A 16,917-nucleotide genomic window follows, 5' to 3' on the forward strand; every position below is an offset into this window, starting at 1 on the left:
GTGGTCATCTTAGCCAAATTTACTCAAATGACTTGCAGACTTGATTAAATTCACCCAAAATACTTGCAAATTGAGGAGACCAAAGAGAGTGCTGCAAAAAGACCCAAAGAACCAAAACCAAAAGACCAAGAGGACCTAAAAAGTAGGGGGTCCCCATTTGCAATGGAGTGATGTGTGAAAACGTCACAGTAGGTTCAACTAAAGAAATAGAACGCTATTGAACTTACTGAGGTAATTTTTATTTAACTAAATCGCTGATTTTTTTCTTTCTCAGGTGGCATAGTGTTCTTGAAGTCAATTGACACTTTAAGAAACACAAAAAATGCTGAGTTTCTTTGTGGGGCCTTGGAGGAAGTTTTGGGCAAGGTGGGTGAGGAGAACGTAGTGCAGATAGTCACAGAAAATGTCACAAATTATGTTGCTGCAGGTAGACTTCTTATGGAGAGGCACCCCACCTTGTTTTGGACCTCTCCTGTTGTTCACTGCCTTGACCTCATATTGGAGGAGCTTAGCGAAATTCCCTTGATCAAAACATGTGTAGAGCATGCAAGAAATATTTGTAAATACATATATAATCATGCTTGGGTCCTCAAATTTCACAAATAAGGAGGAGTTGGCTTGTCCAAGAATCACCTTTTTGACAGGTGTTTTGTGACCACACCAACATAGAATAAAGTTTTCAATGGTCACTCTATCCTCTCTTGAGCAAAGACCCCTTGTAAGCTAAGATTGTAAAGATCTTAGAGGTGACTCCAAGGTTCCTACTGCGAACTGCGACTTTATGTTGGATATGAGCTCATTTGGCTTGATGTTTTGCTGGTAATCCAAGGGGGACTTACATGCAATGAATAAGACTTGAACAAATTTGTATTTCAAGGAAATTTTGTGAATGATTTGGCAATGATAAGTGTTTTTTGGAACTTTTTCTCAATGAAACATGTGGAAAGTAAAATAGGAGAGGGTTTCAAGAGGTTCTAATCAAATCTAAAGAACTCAAAAGACAACAAAGGCTCAGGTGAAATTGACCACACTTTGTTTCACCAACTTCAGACAACTACGTAAAGGGAGGTGCAATCTTCAAAGGTTGTGCGCAAGATTTTCATATCACCAATGAATACCATCAAGATGAACAATATTCATTTGATAATTGAAGTTAAACATACACATTCAAAAAGCTCAGTTTAACCTTGCACTGCAATGCAAGTAGAAATCATCTACTTACAAAAGGTATGAGCAAATGATTTCACCATGAAACATTCACCAAAATCAATGAATCACTCTTATTATCTTGATAGCTTATAGCAATAATTTCTTACAAATTCTCCCTCTTTTACAAATAAAGAGGTGAACCCCTTTTACAGGCCGCAAAATGAAAATGGATGGTCTAGATTACAATGATTTCAACGACTAAGATTTGCCCATGCAAAATCCTAATTAGGGTTTGACCAAGAATGACCATATGTGGCGCAAAGTAGTGGGCATGGTAATATATAAGGAATCACGCCCATTTTGCATTTATGATCCATCACTCCATCAAAGTGCTCACTATGCATTAAATGACCCATCATTCCATCATGCATTCAATAGATTCTCATCCAAAATAGGACGACCATTTCCTCTCTCCTTGACGACAAATACGATGAATCTAGTCATGATGGCCTTGAGCTCTCCTACGGAGACACTTGACACAGTCTCCAATTTATATTCTAACATAGCAGTATCCTTTTCACACTTGGAGAAAAAATTCTCCCATCTCGGCACAGTCCTCTGGGTCTTGCACATTATGCTTGAGAAACAAGGAAACATTCTCCAAATGTCCTCCTGAGAAGGATTCCACAAAGAAGAATTCATGCAGTTTGTCCTCTAGGTTATCCACTGTCAGCTCCTCGTCAGTTAGTCTTTTTGCAAACAATGTATCGATAGTATTGAGGATTTCTTCCTGAACTTTCTTGACCACTGTCCTTAATAGATTTGACTCCATATTAGATCTTTCGAAGAATTCCTTCCCAATACTTACTGCATAGACCACCGAGGGAAGTCATATGCTTCATTTTCTTTGATGACTTCATCTATCAACGCCTGCTTGGGAATCTCCATTAGTGCCTCAAAATGTGTAATAGTCAAGTCTTGATAGATGAATGTATCCTCCCATGAATTGTCCACGCTTTCCAATTTGCCAAGGATAGTCAGGATCCTCTAGTAGAACTGAGCCAAATCTTCAATGAATTTGCAAGCTGTAGTGAAGATGTTCTCTACCCATTCCCTAGAACATTGAGCAATTTTCCTTATTTCTTCAAGTCTATCCACTGTTTCCTTCGGAAGAGAACAGGGAGGAACAAAAGTCTGATCTTCCTCTTTGAACAAACACATTAAGTGTTGTACCTACTCACATAAGGCTTTGTTATTACTCTTCAACTTCCTATTTTTCTCTTCCACTTTCTTCAACCGCTCCTTCAGTGCTAGGGGAGATTTATCAAATTCTTCTATCACTTGTGCCCTGGTAGCACACCCTAGGTCAATTGCTGTAACATCATACTCATCTGAAGTGATCTTGTTTCTATCCTTGTCAACCCTAGGCACAACCACATGCAAGGTCTTGGATCTTATTCATCTCTCGTAACCTTGGAGAATTTCTTCACCACCTTCTTCTCTGTTGGCTTGTTTATTTGGTTCAGAAATTCTTCAATCTCAAGTGTAGGATCCATTTCTTCCTCTGGCTCTTTCCTCATTCTTTCTTTCAGCCAATCTGGAGCGGTTTCTTGCTGATCTTGTATCTCAAGCTGTTCTCGATCCTGTGTTACTTCCTCAAAGGGTCCTAAGTCTCCCATTGTTGTTTCTTTGAAACCATTTTGAACATGCTGTTCTGTATCTGGAGGAAGTTTTTGTTCTTTATTTCTTTTTGGAAGAGGCCTTTAGAAAGCATTGGCATCGAGTATATCCTGTGCCTGTGAAATGTCTTGGTCTTCATCTTGGAGCTAACTTCCTACAACTTCTCCTGTGAAGATACCAACTTCATGTATGCTTGAGGAGCTGTCAGGTGATTGCACTTCTTCTATCCTTTGTCTCTTCTGCTGTGGTTCCTCCCTTAGAACCTCTTGCCTTTTCCTTGTTTTCGAATTCCTGGGGACAGTTTTCTCCTTTCTACGTTCCAGCCCCTTCCCGAGGAATCGCTTCTTCTTTGGCCTGAGCTTTTGATGACCCTTCAGTGGCCTCATCTTGGGATTCCAAGTCTCCCATCAAACTGTAAGTCAAGCGGGTGTTCTTTGCCTTCAACTTATTGATGTGACGACCAACCCAAAGCCTTGTGAATTTCATAATTGGCTGACGTAAGATATTTAGATTATCAATTTTTGAATCTGATCAGTTAGGATCTTGGATTGGCTTATTATTTTCTTTTATAATCTGGGTGAACCGTGTTCCCATCTTCTTCTATAGGATCAAGTACTTGGATGATTTCACATATTCTTATGAACTTAAGAGGCAATTTGCAAAACATTATTTTTTTGATCTCGTAATTGTCCTTGGTGTTAGCTCAATAATCCTCCAACTATATCCTATGCTTGTACCTCATGGCAGCCACCATTCTTATCTTATCATACGGATCGAAATCCGATCTCGCAATATGAGGTGTGAGGTGGTAGAATAGCAGTTCATCCGCTGACTTCTCTGCTGCTGCCAATGATAGGCAAAGTTCATCGTAATCTCCCATGACAATCAGAAATTCGAGCCCGCCTTTCTTTTTCTTCTTCTGAATCTTGTCATAGGCAATTAGTTGTCTTGTTACTTCCAACAACACCATTTTATATGTTGGATATCTTGGGAGCCTATAGGGTTGAGCAGAGAATCCTTGGACTCAGATATAAGTAAATCTTGGAAATTGAATGTACTGGGCTCCATACTTCTTTACCAAATTCCCTGCTTCTTGTGACAACGTTGTGTGAACACCTCCTTGCAAAGATGTGGCAATGTGCATGGTGAAGGTGTCACTTGCTTATACTTATGTGTTATTTCCTTCAGCTAAAATTTGCGTTTATACATATGTTATCAATGTATACTTGTGTATGTGTTCAAAGTAGCTTCCATTTCATGAGATTATTGTGTTTTTAATGTTCATTTATTAAGGGTGCATGAAACAAGTTTTAAAACCTTAAAAATCTTTGAACTTATTGGGTTTTTCAATTTGTCGAGTCTTTGATGAGTTTTTCTCGAGTCTGGGCACTGAGTCCAAGTTTGAGTCCAAAGTCAGTTTACTGAGTCTGAGTCTTGAAACTTTGCTTTATATGTTACATTGGTAGGCTTGTGTATTGGTGTGTGCCTCACCATTGGCATGCCAACATTTCATAACTTACGACAACTTTTGGCTTTCCTCTTGCATTCAAGCTCTTAAACAAATTTTGGCTTTTGTATTGCATATAAGCTCCATTCTTTTTTGTTTGATGCATTGGAAAGTATGCTTTGTTGGCTACACAAGGACACTAAGTAGAGCTTAAAAACACAACATTCATGAACATGAGAGAAGGATTCCATAGTGATTTAGTAGACAATCAATGGTTTATATTGACCTGAAAAACCACTACAAAAGATTTTATATGTGTACTACAAAGTGACAAGAACAACTACAAATACGTTAATGAAAAAATGTAGGTTGCTGGTTCGGGTTCGAAGAACCGGTACGACAAAATTTTGAAAAGGGGTTTGGGTTCGTTAGTACAAAAACATGTAAATTATATATATATATATATATATATATATATGCAGCCTATAAGCATGAATTAAGATTAACATATCACATAGCATCATATAAACAACAAAACCAACATAAACTTGTAATCATAGCATCATGATCATACCATAACAGCATCATATACATCAAGTTTAATATCAAAATGATAAAATATTCAAGTATCATTGTTTCAACTTTCAACAATTTAAAGTTTGATCATCAAATGGATTCTCTAATTCATCACCCTCATTCTCCTCCTCCTCATCATTGACATTGACATTAGATGAATCAATGCCAATGCCAATGCCACTTATACTTGCACTTGCACTTTAAGTTTGCTTGCTATCTGAGTCATCAAATGCAACAAGCTGAGAAGTGAAAGCATCCAAATTAGTATGCTCTGGCTCTTTATCCCACATCTTCGTTTCCCCTTGCTTGTAGTCATGCTGCTTGTGTGAAATGAGCCAAGTTAATGTTTTAAAACTCACTTTTATGGTTATATTTTAATTTTTTATGTGGTGGAATTTAAAAAAAAATTAAATTTTGCAAAAAAAAAAAAACCATTTTTGGGCTGTCAGACCCCTGGGTTCGATCTGGTCTGAACCAGGCCTGTGAATCACGAACCCTGTCCGGACCACAGGTGAACTGAACCAGAACCCCGAACTAGGACTGGACCGGACCAGTACCAGGGGTCTAGGGGGCCGAACCCGGTAACCTAGGAAAAAATGTAAAAGAGTTACATACCTTCACATCTGGTAATAAATATACTGAATTGGTTGAAGATCACTTGGAACGAATCCAAAAAGTGAAATCAGGAAATTAATGCAATGAAGTTAAGGAGTCAAGAGAAAATGTTGTGAAGTTGAGAAAAAAGTTTTTATTGGCTACTTTGAGCCACTGGACTGTCTTATCCACAAGATGTAAGTTTAAAGTTTGGATGGTTTGCTACATTCTCAGGAACACACTTTTATGATTGATCTTTAATTGAGTTTATATTAGTGAAGTCATAGAACATTCTCTGATATCCAAGCAGGCTGTTATTGGTGTACACTTCGATCCTTTTGTGAGATCTTATTGTTGTATGGATCTTTAAAATGAAACTAGTTATAGGTTGTTTTCAAGCACAAGTTATTATTCTAGCCTCTGGTTTCTGAACTCATTTAGTATCATTTTCTAAGAACATTCAACGAATGTTTTCAGCTTGTGTGTGTATCTCTGTCAGTAAACACTTATGTATATTTATGATCTATAATTTCTCTACAAAACATGCTTGGGGAAATTAAATACAATTTTTTCCAACCTATGCTGCAACTAGTTGAATTGATTCAAACGGAAGGGGGTACTAGAGTTTGTTAAAGTAGTAGAATATGCATATAGTGTGTACATTATTTGTTCAATCATAAACAACAGAAAGCGAATGAAACAAACTATATAACACAAGGAGTTTATCCACTTTATAACACATTGATTGCTGTTGTATTTTTCTATATTGATGTATTTTTTTTTGGGTCACATTTGTCGGTAGTTGAATTTGTGTAGTCATTGGTGGTTTAGTCTTCAAGGCTCATTTACAAGGTATTGGTTTGCCACAGTCTCAGGATGCACTTTGATGATTGATCTTTAATTGAGTTTTAATTAGTGAAGCTGGAGAACATGCTCTGATATCCAAGCAGGCTGTTATTGGTGTACACTTTGATCCTTGAGAAATCTTATTGTTGTATGGATCTTTAAAATGAGTCTAGCTATAAGTTTTTTTTCAAGAACAAGTTATTATTCTTTCCTCTGGTTTCTGAACTCATTTAGTATCATTTCTAAGGAAGTCATTCAATAAAGATTGTCTGAGTGTGTGTGTATCTCTGTTGGTAAACACTTTTGTGTATTTGTGATCTATAATTTCTCTCCAAAACATGCTTGTGGAAATTAAATACAGTTTTTCTTCAATCTATGATGCAACTAGTTGAATTAACTCAAATGGCAGTGCCCCTAGAGTGTGTTAAAGCAGTAGAATATGCATGTAGTGTGTACATTACTTGTTCCGTCATAAACAACATGAAGTGAATGAAACAAATTTTATCCTGGAAACCTCAAGGTGGGGAAAACCAGCTGAAAGTGGCAATTGTACATCTTCCTCTTCTTCCCTTGATCAATGAAGTTAATGTGATGAACTCTTATAGCATAGCTCACACTCTCTAGTGTATTCTATCTTCCTAGTGCTGCTTTGGAAAGATTTATCGGAGGCATAGAGTAGTTCCAACTAAGAACAGCTGCCTATATGGCTTCTCGTGATGAAACTGTCATAGCTAGCAATTGATAGAACAAAAATGTTGCTTTCTGCTGGTGTTGGTTTCAAAACTGCAATTTGACAGAGATGAAACTGCCCTTTTACTGTTCACAAAGTCCTATAACTCGTGGAGAACATAATGTTGCAGACAAAATTGAAAATGAGTGCTGTTTTTGAAAGTGTATAGTTTTTGAGAGGAATCAAAATATATTATAATAATGATCTTTTGATGAAGAATAACCTATTGAAACTCATGGCATGGATAGTTCTTTGACTGTGTTCTACTGCATTGGGTTTTCATTTGATAGTCTCAACACTCTTTTATTAGATTATAATTAATTGGTTTTCTTAATAGGTTTATAACTTTATACATTTTCATATGTAGCACATCAATGTTTTTTCTGTGAAAAACTTGTAAATCAAGTTGAACATGATTTCTGTAAGGATTTTGAATTCCTTAGTTATAAGGTAATGGTAATGAGATTTGATATACTATTCATGTCCCGTGCCTTTCTATATTCCTTGCAAAGTTTCCTTCTCATAGCTTCTCTATAGAAAATTCTCTTTGAAATTGTAATGTCCCTTCTTTCTAGTTAGGACCAGTGATCAAAAGTTAGTCTATCAACGAGTCCTCATAGACTAATGAGATGGCTAGAGGACATTTATGATGGTGTTTTCCTCGAGATTCAGGTTCTATTTCAGACTATTTTGGGATTGAACCAGTTTTTGATTGTCACTTTTAGGATGCCAGCTTGAAACTACATTAAACATCATCAGAGAGTGACAAATCTTAGAGAGAGAGAGTGAGGTGCTTCCTTGCCTGGTATCCATGAGGAGAGAGAAAAGAGCAAATTAAAAGAGATATCAAAGTTGATGCATAAAACTTCATAGTTTCCCTTTGGGTCATGTAAAACACATTTATATTATAAAGGTTTCACCTTCCTAAGTTCTTATTCCTAGTGAGAGAGTGAAAGGGGAAGTGAGAGATAAAAAGTTGGTTTAAGTGGAAAAGCATATAACCCAAAGTATGTGCTCTAAAGTGGAATCTTACTATGTGGAAAAAGTAACCATTATTTAAATCATAAAATCTGATTGGAGTGTTAGGGTTCAGCCCTAATCAGGGTGTAGCTTTGGAGACTCATAAAAAGGCAAAAGGTTATATTGGATATTACTGTCTCTTTCTGCTTCCCTTGAGGAGCTTGTGAACCTTAGGGTTTTAGAAGACTTTGGAGATGGAAACCTCGATTGTTGTAGCACATCTGCAGCTGGGAGAGATCAGCCAAGGGTGTGAGGAGGAACTCCATATCAGGGGTTTCCATTGGGCACCAAAGAAAATAAGTTTTGGTTTGCAAATCTGAAGCCACCTCCTTGCTTGTGTGTGTGGTCATACTTCTCGGCTTGGAGGACTTGGTAATATGGTTTTTCGTTCATCTTTGTACAGGGGTTAAATTGGCACATGAGAGGATTTTGTGTGAAGACTTAGCAGTAGTTTTGTAGAATCTTTTGGACCAGTTGAAGAGTTTGTTGGCATTCTACACTCATATGAGAATGGTTGATGTTGTCATTGATGGCAACCAACCGGTATTAGGTCTCTACACACACACCGGCAATAGGGTCAACACCAATACCATCTACCGACACCGGCAGGCATATTCACCAACATCCAGATTACACCGGCAAAGAAGTATACTGGCACTCAGGCCGACATGAGACAAGTTTTGTTTATGTGAATTGTATTGTAAATATAATTATCTTTTGTAAGCCGACTTGGTATATTGTAAAGACTCATATATGTATAGGTCATTTTGTATGGTAGGAAATTTTTGTATGTATGAGGTGATATAGTGGACAGCGAAAGGTTTTGGTTAAGGTATCTGACTGAGCTTAAACCGGTACTGAATCAAGCATTAGAGATGCTATTTTGAGCAGTACATTGTATTGGATTTAATTATCCTTATTGTAGTCAATGAGACTCTTCTTTTGGGCAGTGAGCTCTAGGCTGTTGGCCTTCCTGCATGTGCAGGCCCCTATTGTAAGTAATATTTATTCATATTGGCCAGGGAGTAAATATTGTGGGTCACAAATCCCACCGAGGTTTTTCCCACACCGGGTTTCCTTGTTAAAATATCTTGTGTTATGGTGTGCATTTATGCTGTCTCTGTTACTTCTGTTTATTGCATTATTTTTTGTTTACCGGTACATTGATTTGTTTTGCCAAGTTATAAATAAGTTCAAATATTCTATTCACCGGTTGGACACTGATTCATCCCTCCCCTCTCAGTGTCCTTGGGACTGTCATTACATCTAACAATTGGTATCAGAGCCTAGTCGTCTATTTGCAAAAGCTTAACAGCTTGAGGAAGATTCTGAAACCGGTACAAATGGAGAGTTTGAGAAAACAGTTGGAAGGAGCTCTTGAAGATTTTGATACAGAAAAATTGAAGAATATCAAACTTGAAGATGATTTGAGGATTGCTAAGGAATTCATTAAAGGACTTTAGGAGAACTTGGTTATAGCACAAAACAAGAGAAAGGAACTTCATGAGCAAATGCAAAAACATGATGATGAAAAGGAAACTCTTAGTGATATTGCAGATAAGTTGAGGCAAGAGAACACTAACATGAGGAATGAAATGCAAGATTTAACCATGAGGCTATGTAAGGATCTTGATGATAGAAAGAAGAATGAAGAAGACTTGACTAGGAGACTTAATGATGGAGCAAATGAAAATTTGAGAGTTTGTCATGAGAATGATATGCTAAAGACAGATCTGATTCGCATGCAACATGATAAAGAGGAGCTTGGGAGACAAATTGGCATTCTGGAAAATGAGTTGATCACTGCAAATGAACACAAAGACAAATTCAAGAAAAGTTCAGAAAGACTTGATGACATGATGAAAAGACAAAAACCTGATGGAGATATAATTGGACTTGGATTTGAACATGGAAAAAGTTCTGGGACTGCAAATAATCAAGATCACAGTAAACCGGTAAGACAACCTAATGGTTATAAATTTAATGGGAAATGTTTTAATTGCAACAAGTTTGGTCATAGAGCAAATTAGTGCAGATTTAGAAATAATCAGAATACAAACTTACCCACCGGTCAATGTTCTAAATGCAACACAGTTGGTCATAATTCAAAAAATTGCAGAATGAATGTGAGTTGCTATGTTTGTGGTAGATTTGGGCATTTATCTAATCAATGCAGAACACAAACTGGTCAAGGATATGGAAAGGCTATTCAGAGGAATAATGTAACTTGTTATGCATGTAACAAGATTGGACATATTGCAAAATTTTCTAGGAGCAAGACTATACCGACGAACAATAAAGGATCTAGTGTGAAGGGAAAAGAAAAGGTAAACGAAATAAAGCAAGAATTTTCAAAACAATGGATTAAGAAGGGAGATCAGAAAGTTGATGAAACTATCTCTGCACCGGTAGAATAGAGCAATCCTCCACTGGTAGGAGATTCTTCATCCAACTAAGGAATTATCCTTAGGGGGTATTGCAGCAAGTTGAAAATCATGCATTCTACCCTCGGTTGATGGTAAGAAGATACATTTCTTCTTTACCGACAGATGTGTTAAGTTTTCACTTAATCGACAAGCATTTAATGCGGTTTTTGAAGAACTTTTTGGTTATATAACACCGGAAAACCCTCATTTCGACTCACCAAGCATTCAAACATTCAGAGAGCGCGAAATTGAGCAAAGGCAATCTAAAGGCGAAGTAGCAAAGTGATTTTCAGGCATTCAAGGATTTCAAGTTAAGAGGTATTTATCTTTCGAAATGGCATCTTCATCTTTTGCACCTAAGTTTATTGCAAACCCTACTGTGGTAGAGAACATCAAATCGCCCTAGACCTATATTCAAGATTATCCTTGAAATTGCTAAACAAGATGATTCTATCGGAGCTTTTTCGAAAATTCCGAAGGGTGTCGCTTTTGCCGAAGACCCGAGAATCTATATCCATTGCAACATAGAAGACCTAGGGACTGAGGACTTGAAGAAAATGTTTAATGATGTTATTACTGATGAGCAAGGTCTGATTAAACCTAAACATAAGATTGTCGAAGACCTAGGTTTTGTTGAAATTCTAAGCATTCCTGAATTTTCGAAGGAAGTAGTCCGTCTTGTGTTGTGCACAGTCCATGGAGAATTTATGTGGTTAGAGTCAGTTTGCAAAATAACCAAGGAAGCAATTAAGACAGTTACTGGTTTACCCTCAACCGGTAGTAGGCCTGACAAAACCAAGAAAATACTTAACAAGGGTGTGATGAGCTTAACCGGAGCTACATCCGACATCAGATCCCTTAGAGTTAATGATGTTAGAGATGCAAATGTGAGATATGTGAGTATGGTACTTGGCTATAGAGTAACACATGCAAACAGATTGAATTCGGTTTCCTTTATATTCACAGTGTATATGAGATGGTAAAGAACAACACTAAAATTGATGTTTGTGAATGGCTTAAGGATGAATTGATTGATAACTTGAAAAAGATTAAAGGTGACAAGAAAGGAACTTTTCGCTTTGGCAACCTACTTGTCTGTCTAATGCTTTACTTCACCAAAGAGATACTCGACATTGGTCATAAGGATTTTGGATATAACATCCCGGTAGGAAAATAGATTCTGGAAGCTTTCACTAGTATGGGCACTGACTATGACAAGATCATCACAGATTATTTCAAAACTTTTTCAACCAAAATGAAGGCAAGAGAGAGGTTACCGCAGAGTATAGCTGACAATTATGACAAACAAATCTGCTTTGTTATTAAACTTGATGAGACATGGATGGAAGTAGTTAGCCCTAGAACTATTCGGGTTACTGAAATGGGTTATGAAGTTGATTTACCCATTCTTGAAACATATGCAAAAACACTACTTGATGCACCTAGAGAGCCATCTGAAGAAATTTTTGGAAATGCTGAGACCATTGAGAGTGCTGTTTCAATGCAGAAGCAGAGAAAAAGGAGAGAAAAGTTTATCAGAGATGCATCCAAGATGGCCAAGGAGGTTAAAGAAAATGTAATGAACTTGAGTGGCATATCTGCTAGTGAACTGGAAGGACGGAAACCGGAAGCACATGTTTCACCGGTTGTCACTTCTTCTGATACCGACAGTGGAAAGGCAGCTGAATTCAAGAGAGTAGAGAGGAAGAGGAGAAAACCCTCACCGATACCTTCTCCTTCTCCTTCTCCCAAGAGAACCAGGACACTAAGGAAGAAGCAATAGGCAATTAGGGAACCTAAGAAGAAGCTTACACCGAAGAAGAAACAGACACCAGATACCCCTACTCTAGAAGGACTATTGAATGAGATAACACAGGAAGGAAATCTGATTAATGTAAACAAATTGTATCATTCTTTTAAGGATTCTGACAGGGAAACAATAGAAGAGAGCATTATTTTGCATTTAGATATCTATAAGAAGGTTTTGATTGAAGTAATAGATGATTTGCCAAATGATCTGTATATGAGATTAGAAGCAAAAAGATTATCAGTAATGGAACTTGATAAGAAGTTGAAAGTTGAAGCATTATTGGCGGTACATCCTGTGAATTCAAAAGAGGAAATTGATAAATTAATTTTTGAGGCAAATTGGTCAGTTTTTGTCAGTGGACACCTGCAAGTGAGCCTAATGGTTGGGAGAGTTAAGGAGATTGTTGATGAGACTGCAGACAAATGGGATATATTCTTTGTTGAAAAGGAAAAGCAAGAAGAAAGGAGCAGACCGAAAATGGACAAAACCTTTAAGGTATATCAAAAGGATAAGGATAAGGGTAAAGGAAAAGTTGGTGGTGTTCCTGCAATAAAGATTACAAATAATCTTCCACCTCCAGCTCAGGATATCCCACCGGTACATACAGTCAGTCCACCTGATATGGGAACTGAAGATGTTACTCTTGATAATACTAACCCGGATTCTGAGATTCTTTTTTCTATGAACGTTGATAAACAGGATATTAACATTGTTGTAGGTAAGGAGACTGCAGAAGTTAAGGCAACTGATGGTGAGAATATCAAGATCTCTGAGACACCGGCAAATCTGTTGACTCTCAGAATACTGACACACTGACAGAAGATAAAGGAACTAATACTGAGAAACAATTTGAGGCAGAGGTTCATGTTGAGACAGAGAAACCGACAGAGAATGTGAATAAAGAGGAATCAATTGTTGGTAATAAGGAAGAAATAATTAAGGTTATTGTAGAAGTATCTGTTGAGAGAAAATCTATTTCTAAACCGAGCACATCTACAGGTGAATTTAGACCTACTAATGTGACAAATATTCTTTTAGATTCTATCAAAAGGACAACAGATTGCAATGCCTTAGCATTTAAGGCTATTGATGACACACTACCTATCTTGAGGATGATTGCACCAACATGTAAGATAGATCACATTGACAATTCTTTAGGTAAATTGGACACCTTGTCCAAATTCATTGCTGAAAATGTTCTAACTCTAGAGAAGGTGAATGAAGGAACAATTAAGGAGAGAGTTGATAAAGAGAAGAGTGAATTCTTTGAGAAAACCATCAAAAATTGTACAAAGCACTTAGATTCACTGTTACCGGTACTCAATTCTACAATTTTGGAGTATAAGGAGTTGTATAGAGAAGCCTGTAAGCCTCACTATTTGACAAAGGACATTGAAGAGAAGATTAAAAAGACACATAAAGAAATTGATGACATAGCAGACAATATGATAGGTTCTTCGGAACTTACATCAGTTTTTGAACAGAAAATGGCAGTGTTTGAAGAAAAATTGGAGAACTTGGAGAAAGAAAAGGCAAGAATAAGGCTGAAAGCCCGGGTTCTGAAGAGCAAACTTGGTCCAAGATTAGACAGTCTTATTACTCAGCAAGTTGAATTAACTAAGGCAACAATCCCTGGAGAAAGATCACCGGAGCAGCAGATGCTCTATCTCACTAGTATGATCCATCAGACTGAGAAAATTCTTTCTGACAGTAACAAGTTTATGCAGAGTTTGAACTTAGTTTTGGCGGATATCTTTCAGATTGTAACCAACCGGTTACAAACTTTGAGGTAGAAATTTTGTACTCTTTTTTGACATCCTTTGTCATTGATGTCAAAGGGGGAGTAGTGAAGAGAAAAATATATGCACATAAGAGATCACTTGCTCAGGGGGAGCACACTTCTTTTGGATTTCAGTTTTGGGATAACAGTTTTGGATTTTTTCTCATGAGTGTTGCCATCAATGCCAAAGGGGGAGATTGTTGGCATTCTACACTCATGAGAATGGTTGATGTTGTCATTGATGGCAACCAACCGGTATTAGGTCTCTACACACACACCGTCAACAGGGTCAACACCGATACCATCTATCGACACCGACAGGCATATTCACTGGCATCCAGATTACACCGACAAAGAAGTATACCGGCACTCAGGTCGACATGAGACAAGTTTTGTTTATGTGAATTGTATTGTAAATATAATTATCTTCTGTAAGTCGACTTGGTATATTGTAAAGACTCATATATGTATAGGTCATTTTGTATGGTAGGAAATTTTTGTATGTATGAGGTGATATAGTGGACAGCGAAAGGTTTTGGTTAAGGTACCTGACTGAGCTTAAACCGGTACTGAATCAGGCATTAGAGATGCTATTTTGAGCAGTACATTGTATTAGATTTAATTATCCTTATTGTAGTCAGTGAGACTCTTCTTTTGAGCAGTGAGCTCTAGGCTGTTGGCCTTCCTGCATGTGCAGGCCTCTATTGTAAGTAATATTTATTCATATTGGCCAGTGAGTAAATATTGTGGGTCACAAATCCCACCGAGGTTTTTCCCACACCGGGTTTCCTCGTTAAAATATTTTGTGTTATGGTGTGCATTTATGCTGTCTCTGTTACTTCTGTTTACTGTATTATTTCTTGTTTACCGGTACATTGATTTGTTTTGCCAAGTTATAAATAAGTTCAAATATTCTATTCACTGGTTGGACACTGATTCACCCCACCTCTCAGTGTCCTTGGGACTGTCATTACATCTAACAGAGTTTACATTAGCGGCTGTAGTGAGGTGGCTGCTTGGGTGGCCGACCCTCTTATCCAGCTCTTTGAAGATTATTTTCACCCCAAACTACATTCTAATCAGCTACAAGTTATAGTACTATACAACAAACAAGTTCTGAAAGGTTGCAACAGTGAAAGGTGTTAAGGATGTAGCCTCATTTGGATTGAAGCAACCAATATATTATGAGTAAAGTAATACATATATATATGTTTGAATGGAAATATATATATATATATATATATATATATATTATTTCAATTAAAATCATATACCTATTGAATGAAAATAACATTAACATATTATCATTGTATTATCCGATGAGTTTCAAGCCATGTTCGATATTACTACTACCGAATTGTTATTGTTAAGAACGATAGTATCGAGCACGATATATGATTCGGCACATAACTAATGACGGTTGACAGTATATGGTGAAGTGCTATGGATACGTAGGGTCATGACCCTACATGGCATAAAGCCACGTAGGGGTCATGCCTCTACGTAGACATAACCCTTCACCGATATATATATATATATATATATATATATATATATATATATGCCAATGATATCGGTGCTTGCTGATAATAAAATCAATAACCGTGGCAATTACATTATGCAGCAAGCAGTCGATAAGTAATATATTCATCAGTTATTATTTGTCAGAATCAAATACATATCAGCAATCACCTTGAAAATCTGTTCTTACCATATAGCATTATTCTTATTGTATTCTCAGATCAAATCTGAGATTATCCTTACAAAAGAATATCTGAAGACTGATAAAATCTGAAAGTAAATATCAGATATACATTGAAATAAAAGACTATTGTTTTTCTCTATCACTGATCTATATTCCTTAACAAAAGGGATATCAAAACACATCAAAACAGACCTATAGCAGGCCATACCATCTGAGGAATTTGAAGTTTACAATAAACCCCAACTCAAGGGGAAACCTTAGTCTATACACTCTATCATTATCGCCTTCAATAGACTACCATGTGGCAGTAGTTTGGAGAGAAAATAATCAGATTTCTGATCTCCGTGAATCTTTTACTGAGTAAGCACCTCATTTTCTGAGTGAGCACCTTAGTTGTGTGCTACATCTAGAGTTCAACTTTTCCTCTACAAACTACTAGGCATGTTAGTAGTGGTTTAAGGGACTTCACTTGCTTTTAATAGAACTATTAAAGAAGATTGATGTATTCATTTTCAATAGAATACTGATATAAGTATTGAGTTTAAATGTAATTTCAAATCAGTTTTTCAATTTACTTCTTGTTATTAGAAAAAGGCATTTATCTTCTTTCTTTCAAAACTTCAAACAAAAAACAACTACACCTTTTGCAACTTCTGTCTAGCTCTGAAAGATCACATTCAAAGAAAAGACATAGTATTATTGATTTAATTAAAGAACAAGCAGGTGTTCTTCTTCTACTGTTCAGAAAATTCAGTGTCCTAGAGAGGGTGGGACATTACAGAAATGCACCTGAGTTGACAATATATGTTTCACATCTTATATATATTTCTTCCCACTTATTTTGTCCAGGTTGCTGATCCTAGGCTGATACTGGATCCTTGATTAGCCTCTTTATCACACAGACATCTGAGAAAATTATCCAGGATTTTGGATGCTTGAAGTTATTCTATTAAAATTCATATTGTAGTAACCCTTCTATGATCACCATTAAATATGAATTCCTGCCAACCCTTAAAATCTGTTTTTCCTTAACGTATGAATGTGACTATTAGGACACTTGATACTTATGCAAAACCAATAATTATTAGTTCATAACTTCATATGGTTTTCGGTAGCAGCAGCCTGATGCTTATTATCTCAACATCTTTTGTGGT

At 36.8% G+C, this 16,917-nt stretch overlaps 1 protein-coding gene across 1 annotated transcript in view; it reads left to right on the forward strand.

Moving 5' to 3' along the window:
• The window catches only part of LOC131034467 (uncharacterized), a 214,854-nt gene that overhangs the window by 28,459 nt on the left and 169,478 nt on the right, over positions 1 to 16,917 (forward strand). The window lies entirely within an intron of this gene.

The sequence above is a fragment of the Cryptomeria japonica genome, chromosome 9, assembly GCF_030272615.1.
Source record: "Cryptomeria japonica chromosome 9, Sugi_1.0, whole genome shotgun sequence".
Taxonomy (NCBI): domain Eukaryota; kingdom Viridiplantae; phylum Streptophyta; class Pinopsida; order Cupressales; family Cupressaceae; genus Cryptomeria; species Cryptomeria japonica.